General features: G+C 34.1%; 1 protein-coding gene across 2 annotated transcripts in view; it reads right to left on the bottom strand.

The window, feature by feature from the left end:
* The window catches only part of LOC144972801 (choline O-acetyltransferase-like), a 241,606-nt gene extending 233,192 nt beyond the window's left edge, over positions 1–8,414 (bottom strand). Inside the window, exons 1-2 of one of the 2 annotated variants that reach the window (XM_078914455.1) lie at positions 8,224–8,414; positions 7,594–7,697 (exon numbers count right to left, since the gene is read on the bottom strand). The gene's annotated coding sequence lies outside the window, so the exon portion shown is untranslated. Of the gene's footprint in view, positions 1–7,593; positions 7,920–8,223 lie in introns of those variants that run through there. The other variant, XM_078914457.1, reaches the window with a different exon arrangement.
* Positions 8,415–8,705: the final 291 nt, after the last annotated feature.

Raw genomic sequence — 8,705 nt, forward strand, 5'->3', positions numbered from 1 at the left:
TTTGCCTTGGAATGAGATTACTTGGTTTTGTCCTGGGCCTGGCCGGAGTCTTAGCTGGGAGGGAAATAGTCAAATGCACAGTTATTGTTTTGGGAGATTTTTTTTTCTCGTAAATCATCTTTCTGTTATGTATTATTATATTTGTTATTATGAATGTATAATATAAGCACTTGAGTATATTCCTCTTTGTTGGATTTTGTGCTTGTGTCCGGATGAGACTAATAGACGATCTCAAACTCTTGGAATCCACATCTGATCCCTATTTGTTCCCAGTTCCCCTATGTCTTACTTTTTCTTGGGTGTTTTAATTGTAATTCTAGAACTTTTTACTATCCCATTTTCTTCCTTTACGCTGATATAGCCTAAGCGCCGTAAAAACCTTAAAAACAATTTTAAAAAAAAAAACAAAAAACAAGAAGAAAGCCTATTGGCGGTATAAGTGGGAAATATATACAGAACTGAAATAAACGTTAAATATTTATGAATTGACACTCGTCAAAACCATTAAGACCAACAAGGTCACATTAACATACAAGCAATTGCCCGTGTCTGAAGAAAAACAGCATTTTCTCCATGAATAAGTACATGAGGCCGTTGTGCATTTGATTCTATGTGCATTAAGTTATGCAGAGGAAGATAGGCAAGTAGCTCTCTCTCTCTCTCTCTCTCTCTCTCTCTCTCTCTCTCTCTCTCTCTCTCTCTCTCTCTCTCCTCTCTCTCTCTCTTCTCTATCTATCTATCTGTCTATTTATCTATCTATCTCTATCTATCTATCTATCTATCTATCTATCTATCTATCTATCTATCTATATATATATATCTATCTATCTTGGGAAAGATTCTTTACTCTTATTTAAACACCACACTCAGGTATAAAATGAGGGCTTGACCGGTAACAGTCAGTATATGTATTTTTAAAAACTGTAAGAGCGCCTTATGACATCAAGATAAATGTTGGCTTGAGATCCGTCATAAAGCAATATGATCTCACTACGTGGATATTGCACCATGCAGAAGCTTACTTTTGTTACCTCTCTTCCTTTAGGTTAACAGAATGGCAATCTTATTAGTAAGCTCACTCGCTTCCAAACGTGAATAGACTTAACTTGATCCCGAGTCAATGAAGATTTTCACCGCCTGTCTGTTAATCCAGTAATAAATTGAAAACTAGCTAAGTTTCTTCATCTGACTACAATAGCAAGATGGAAAAGGTCACTTTTTCCGTTTGTAAATTATTGTTGTCCAAATTGCCATGAGCAGAGCAACATTAGAATCATACGGATTACTGGGTCTAAGTCGCTGTGTTTACTTGAGTTATCTTTTGATTATCTATTTTAGAAAACACACTCGGAGGAATTCGCAATTTTTGTTATTGTAGAGGATGCATTGATAAGATTAGTCATCTCAGAGTTGGGAATAAAAACTGAATAAAAATAAGTAATTCACACGCTTAATTTCTCTTAAACGATAAATCAGTATAAAACAGACTCACTTTAGAATGGACTAAAGTTGTCGGGTTTTTATACCATTTCCCACTAATACATGCACAAAACAATTTTTGTATGGCAATAATGGCTATTGCATAAGACCAAATACACATTACAAGATAAATCATCATTAAAAAATGTCTATGCCTACATTTACATTTTTAACTAATCTCACCAGTTCCCGTGTTGCGGTTTTTCTAACCAAATTATGTGCATAGGCGTCAATTATATCACCTGACAACTCTTGTTTCCATATCACATAATCAACCTCACATTTATGAAAAGTAAGATCGCTGCAATTCATGGGTCGAGGAAATAACAAATAATATAATGTTGGTTTAGTATAAAGTATTAAATATTCCTTACACAACCTTTGCTAAGATATATCATATAAAACTTGAATCGAAAAGATGGAAAATATAAAACAAGAGCCTCGTTTGTTTGTTCTTCAGGAAAAAAGAGTTACGTCCGGTTGACAGAGAATAAAAAGCTGATCCGCCCACGAAAGATCGGGCTGCGTTGACTATCAAGTTTTCTATGGTCCCTTCATATCTCTCCAAAATGAAAGCTGACAGAGACACTGCTCCGCGTAAGCCAAATCCAAAAGTTAGTTTCAGAGATGGTACCCATATTATTCTTGACAAACAAAAATGTTAAGTTATTAATATGGAGGACTTCTCAAAGCATTCAAAAACATTGTGTTGGGGCAACATTTGTTTAGAGTATTAACTCAGATGAGGAGATGATTTTACCAAGTACTCTTCGTGGGAATTGATAATATTCAAATGCCGAATTGAGTATTCTTACAATACATATTCATTAGAATCAAAATAAGTAGATGTGTTTTTTATCTTCAATTTTTTGCCGTTATTTCAATAACTGAGTTTTATCAATACTAGGGAAATAAATGAAACCTGCATTTTAAAAAGTATCTATTCGGACAATGAGACAAAAATGAGGTCGACAATCTGAGCTTTTGATCAGTATATTTATTCATCTTCGTTTGAGCCCTAAGTACATGAACTTGCTTTGGTTTGCAAAGACATGGAACAATTGATGCTATGCGTTTAGTTAGAAAACTCAAAACAACCGCTGGTCGGATGTAATGTACCAACACATAAAAAATGTGTAACTATAAACGTTTATAGTCTGATTTATACTTTTTAGTGAGATCTGCTCCTAAAACAGCTGGCTAAAAACAAATAACAAAGAGCTGAGTTACGTCCAATTTCGTTCTATATATAGATGAGGCGTTTGACATTAATGTGAGTTTCATCGGTCAAATCTGACCCTTGTAAATAATAATAATAATAATAATAATAATAATAATAATAATAATAATAATAATAATAATAATAATAATAATAATAATAATAAAATAATAATAATACTTTATTGCATCCCAAAAAGGAAATTTTTTGTACAGACGTGTTATAATTTACACAATAAGATAAGAATACAATAGAAATAGGATGTATATATATAAAAAAAGGAGCAGCTCTATGACCAGAGCTGCACTTTATGATATGAATAATTTCAACACTGTATAATAGTTAAAACTGTCACTATAAATTGAAAATTGAAAAGATTGTAAAACAAATAAATTAATAAATTAATATTTATATTTTTAAAAGTAAAAATGAGAAATGATTATATAAAATGATTATTACTTGTTGTTATAAAGCCTAATACTGGACGGCAGGAAAGATTTTCGGTGTCTCTCTGTTTTCGTTGAAATAGAGAAAGGGCGAGCACTTCTTTCTGACATAATAAGTGACGGTCTTAGTGGATGATAGTGATCATTTAATATTTTAGTTATTTTATTTATACAAAATTTCTCGTATAAAAGATCTACATCGTCGACACCATTTATATAGCGTTTAATGGATTTTTTTAATATTTGAATTTAGTTTGTTCCTTTCCACTGCTAAGCAATTGCCTCCCCAAGCTGTTATACAAAATGACAAAACACTTTCGATTACTGCTCAATAAAATAATGTGCAGAGGGTTTTATCTATTCTAAATTGAGAGAGTTTTGATAAAAAATATGTACGTCTGCACATCTTATGCCTAATTATTTTCAAGTGTTCATCCCACTTGAGCCTGTCATCAATCGTTACATCAAGGTATTTGTAGTGAGGAACTAAAGTGAGGAGTAAAGCAGACAGAGGATATCCGTAAAAGATGTTGGGTCGGAACACTGGGTAATGCACTAAAAATATTGAGAACTTAATACCTCTACAGACAGTACAGCCGACTATGAGTTTCGGGTGCTTTCAAATATTAACTTTATTATAATATAAACAATCGATTTGGTCATTATAAGGACACCTAATTACACAGATGCTTTCCAATACGCACATCAGTCAAGTCTTATTAATCATAATTAGAATACTGCAGACAATGAACTGCAGGAAAACACTAATTTCTGGCCAAATACGAAAAGCCAGATAAGAGCTATTAAGACGTCTGTTATACAGAAAATCTCCGCCCTTCAAAAATCGATTGATTTAAATAACCCTCATCTTCGCAAAACTCTCAAACCTGGTACGTTGCGAAATCATTAAAATCAATCGATATTTGACGGAAGAGTATTCTGGTGAAATCTTCAAATCAGTTAACTGGTTAAATTGTGGTTAGGCCAAACCATATTGACTAGAATAGAAGCTCCTCCACTTAAATGATAAGTATAGGGTTTTCCCTCACTAAAAAGCCGTTGATATATCTTATCATAGAATCAAAAGATAATCACAATCATATTGATGGTATGTGTTTCAGTAAAATACTCGCCAGTTCTACCCGCCACATCAATCGTACCACCACACAAAACTATGCGTGACCTTAAACATTTAGTCTGATTTAGACAATTTTTGTGAGAACTAATCATCCAGGTGGCCGTCTAAAACAAATAGCTGGATGACGTCAACTGAAAAGATTGATGCGCGGATCTTTTAGAATTCTTGGCTTTACTAATTAATTTATCAAAATATGATTGTATTTCACCTCATATCCACTAAACGTGCTCAAAGCGCTTTACAAGGCGCTCCCAACCAACAACAACACTTAACATATAGGACGAGACATGTCCTCTGTTTGGATATATTACACTTTTTTCGACAAAGGTAAAGCTGTTCACGGCCAGATATTCATTTTACACCTGATTACGGTAGAGAATGTGAGTAAAAAGCCTTTTCCAAGGACTCAATTATGCGCTATTCGAACCCTGGACATCCGATCCGGAGGCCAGTGTCATACCACTAGCCACATAGTCACAAATCTTTTTTTGTTTTCTCGGATCAACAAGAAATAAACGTGTCTTGCTCATAGGAACCCGAACGCATGCTTGATCTATTAGAAATGTTGTCCATTTAAAAAAGCATAAATTATAAAATCATTGAATATGTACGTAAGTACGCTTGGTCTATTAGAAATAAACTATTTGTCGAAAAAGGATAATATACTAAGTCATTCGAGCTCGCTGGTATTATTTGATTCTAATGACTGTATGTACGCTTGGTCTATTAGAAATACACTCTTTGTCTAAAAAAGAGAATATACTAAGTCATTGGAACTCGCTGGTATTATTTGATTCTAATGACTGTATGTACGCTTGGTCTATTAGAAATACACTCTTTGTCGAAAAAGGATAATATACTAAGTCACTGGAGCTCGCTGGTATTATTTGATTCTAATGATTGTATGTACGCTTGGTCTATTAGAAATACACTCTTTGTCGAAAAAGTATAATATACTAAGTCATTCGAGCTCGCTGGTATTATTTGATTCTAATAAATCCATGTTTTGTTCTGGAAATGTTGAATGGTGATATAACTCAACTACAGAAAAGTTGACACTTATAGAGCGCAATATCAACTAAAGGTGCTCAAAGCGATTTACACGGGGCACCAAGTCAACACCAACACTTAAAATGTTTGACGAGACATGTTAGGTTATACTACATTTTTTTTTCGACAGAGACAACGGTTTCAACGGTGTTACTCACTTGACACCTAAGTACGGTGACAGAATGTGGTGCCTTTTCCAAAGACTCAACTTTTGAGCCGCTCAGACCCGGACTCGAACCCGAGACCTACTGGTAAGAACAAGAGTATCATACCCCATAACCAAAAGTTTTATTTGATGAAAACCGTTTTGCCATGTTGATCAGAAAAAGGTCAACTTCAAATGTGATCAACAACTCAAATCTGTATTGTGACAAGGTAAAACATTGCTGAAAAGTGAATTCTGTATTGATCTAATCAGAAATAGTTTTTAACATTTTAAGAATTTATACTCAATAAAATATTGTTTTGAAATATTCAATTGTGACCCACGCAACGTTTACTTATTTACAGGTCTGATAACCCAAATTGTTATAGGCTCATTGTTGTATTGGAAATACTCTCAAACCAACGTAAAATATTGTCCATTACAACTATGTTAAATCAAGTTCATTATTGAGCGTCCGGATATCAGACCTGCAAATGTATAGACGTCGGACCCACCGTATCAATATGATATTATATCGATATGAACTAGATCAAGGAAGTCGAGCTAAAGTCAAAATTATCAGAATAAGGATTTTTTTTGTATTTTTTGTTGTTTTGTTTAGTTTTGTTTGTAGCTGTTAGTTTGTTTTGTTTTTTGTTTTTTTTATGCTTCGTTTTTTTTTTTTTGGTCCTTTTTTGTTACTTTTTTATTTTGTTTTTTGTTGTTCGTTTTGTTTTTGTTTTTGTTTTTGTTTATTTTTTAAGGGAGGAGTGATGAAACTCACTATTCTCTATAACCGTGTTTATTTCAATTCAAATCTTATAGTTGTCCTTGATAGTCATTAAGCCCACGAAGCCGGACTTTATCCCGGTTTCTATAGCGTGAAACGGATAATAGCAATTACTTGCTATTCTTTGGATAGGACGCCTGATTATCGCAAAGTACTTTCCACCAGATTTAATAAACCCAGCTACCCATTCACTGGTGGTCAGAAAAAAATGTTAACTGCACCCAGGATCGATCTTGGTCCCTTTGGATTTGACGCGAGTGCTCTATCAACTGAGCTATCGGACCTCCCTCAAATCAATAATATAGGTCACAATTTAAATTGAAATAATTTGCATCAGGTCAATACCAACGTAATTCTGTTTTGAGACGAAGGGTCACCATTGTATGATAATTCCGTGAAAAGATTTTTTTTTTTAAATTTTATAACTTTCATTATTTCATTTTTTTTTAATATCCTGATAGGCCCTAATCGTATGAAACAAGACACCTGATGTTGATGTCCCGCCATTAGAGGATCCTATCGTCTTTAAGAATTGGGTATGATAATTATATTTGAGGTCCCGATAACTCCGTAGGAAGCAAAGGAACCCCCCCCCCCCCCTCCCCAACACCCCAGCAGTGATTGGGTAGCTGGATCTGCTACACCTAATGGAATCTAATTTGGATCCAGAAGATTATGGCGAGTAATTGTTATTGACGATACAGAAACAGGGAGAAACACCAGCTCATTTGGGGAACTAATTGAAGATCCCTGTAAAAGTCTCCCATGTCTACAGGATCAACCAATAAAATACTGGGTAGCTGCAAATAGACTACGGTCAAAACATACAAGAACAGCTGCCAACATGCACAAATGGGGACTCCAAGAATCACCAACATGCCCAAAGTGCAACCAAGCACCACAAGATGCAAACCACCTCGTACTAGATTGCCCAGAGACAAAACTTGAAGGGGGATTTGAAACCATCAACAAATGTGATGATGACTTCAAAACCTGGATTGATACCTTGAACATAGAAGTGTAGCCGAACGATACTACTACTACATTAGCCCCTGGCTCTGGATAACTTTATCACGTCTTTGAAACTCGCTGTTATTGATTCAAGGGCCAAGGTTATGTTTTAACATCAATGGACAGAATTTAGCTGTTTAAACCAACAGATTGTCAATGAACACGATCTGTTAAGATTCTTTAAACTACAAATTAGGAGAATTTTAATTAAAAGGTAAATCAACAAAATCATACATAAACATTCAATCTTTCTCAAACATGGTAGCGCTAATACAATGCCATTCGCAATTGAAACAAATAAAATCATTTAGTTACCTTTAAGTTGAGTCGAGGTCCTTCACAGATAGATCCAAATGAAAGATTGACGAATAACAACAAATCGTTTGAAACAAGCTTTGTACAAAATCTTTCAAGTTCAACTTTTTCAGAAAAAAATAGAATATAGGCTACTCATTAAGTGATGAAAAAAAATCAACTTTAAATTTCTTTCGTTATAAAATAAAATATTAATCAGTTCGATTACCTTCAACAAATATTGATTTGGAGCGCTAAGTGTTTGTTTAGAAAATTATATTGGGATTAAAGAGTTCTTGAGAATAAAACAATTTGCTTAGACTGCCTGTGTGACAACAATGAAGTATCTGCACAATAACAATAATAATAATTTCTCAGAAATTCTCAGATTTGAATGAAAACATTAACGTCAACTTAGAGCGACATATACCCAGAAATAATAGACCTTAAAAATGTTCCTAGTTAGATTTGACGTTGGGGTTATTATTATAAGATCACAAATTGTCGTTTTTAAGAATTGTGAAGAACATTGTGAATGTTTTGAAATATTAATTTAGTTTCCGGATGTCTTCGATTTTATAATATTTTACATATTAATATTTTTATTTTCCATTTTATATCATGTCGTATAAGTGAAATAAAGAATAGTACATCGTAATAATGAAATAATTCATCATCGCCACTATCGTTATCGTGTGTAGGTTGGTGGGGGCAACAATTCCAGTAGTGAGTTAGTAGGTGTTAAGAGCAGAGGTCTGCGGTAGGGGTCAGTGATATGGTTTGTCGCGCAGACAACGGTGGAGGGAGGGAGCAGGTTGATGGCTGATACCCTGCCCGATAATGTCGGTGTGGCAGGCAGATTGAATGACGCGGAGGTGCCAGAATCACAGCATTGTTTTTTGTATGATGCGGGCAAAGAGAGTTGATGTTGGGTATTCGATGATGTGGTAGAGAGTTATAATGACAAGAGAAGAAGAAGGTGAAGAAGAAGAATGATGATGATGATGATGATGATGATGATGATGATGATGATGATGACGATGATGATGATGATGATGATGATGATGATGATGATGATGATGGTGATGATAATTATTTTTTTAAAATAAAATAATAATAATAATAATAATAAT

Source organism: Berghia stephanieae, chromosome 5 (genome assembly GCF_034508935.2).
Source record: "Berghia stephanieae isolate SIO BIC M18660-M18661 chromosome 5, UCSD_Bste_1.3, whole genome shotgun sequence".
Taxonomy (NCBI): domain Eukaryota; kingdom Metazoa; phylum Mollusca; class Gastropoda; order Nudibranchia; family Aeolidiidae; genus Berghia; species Berghia stephanieae.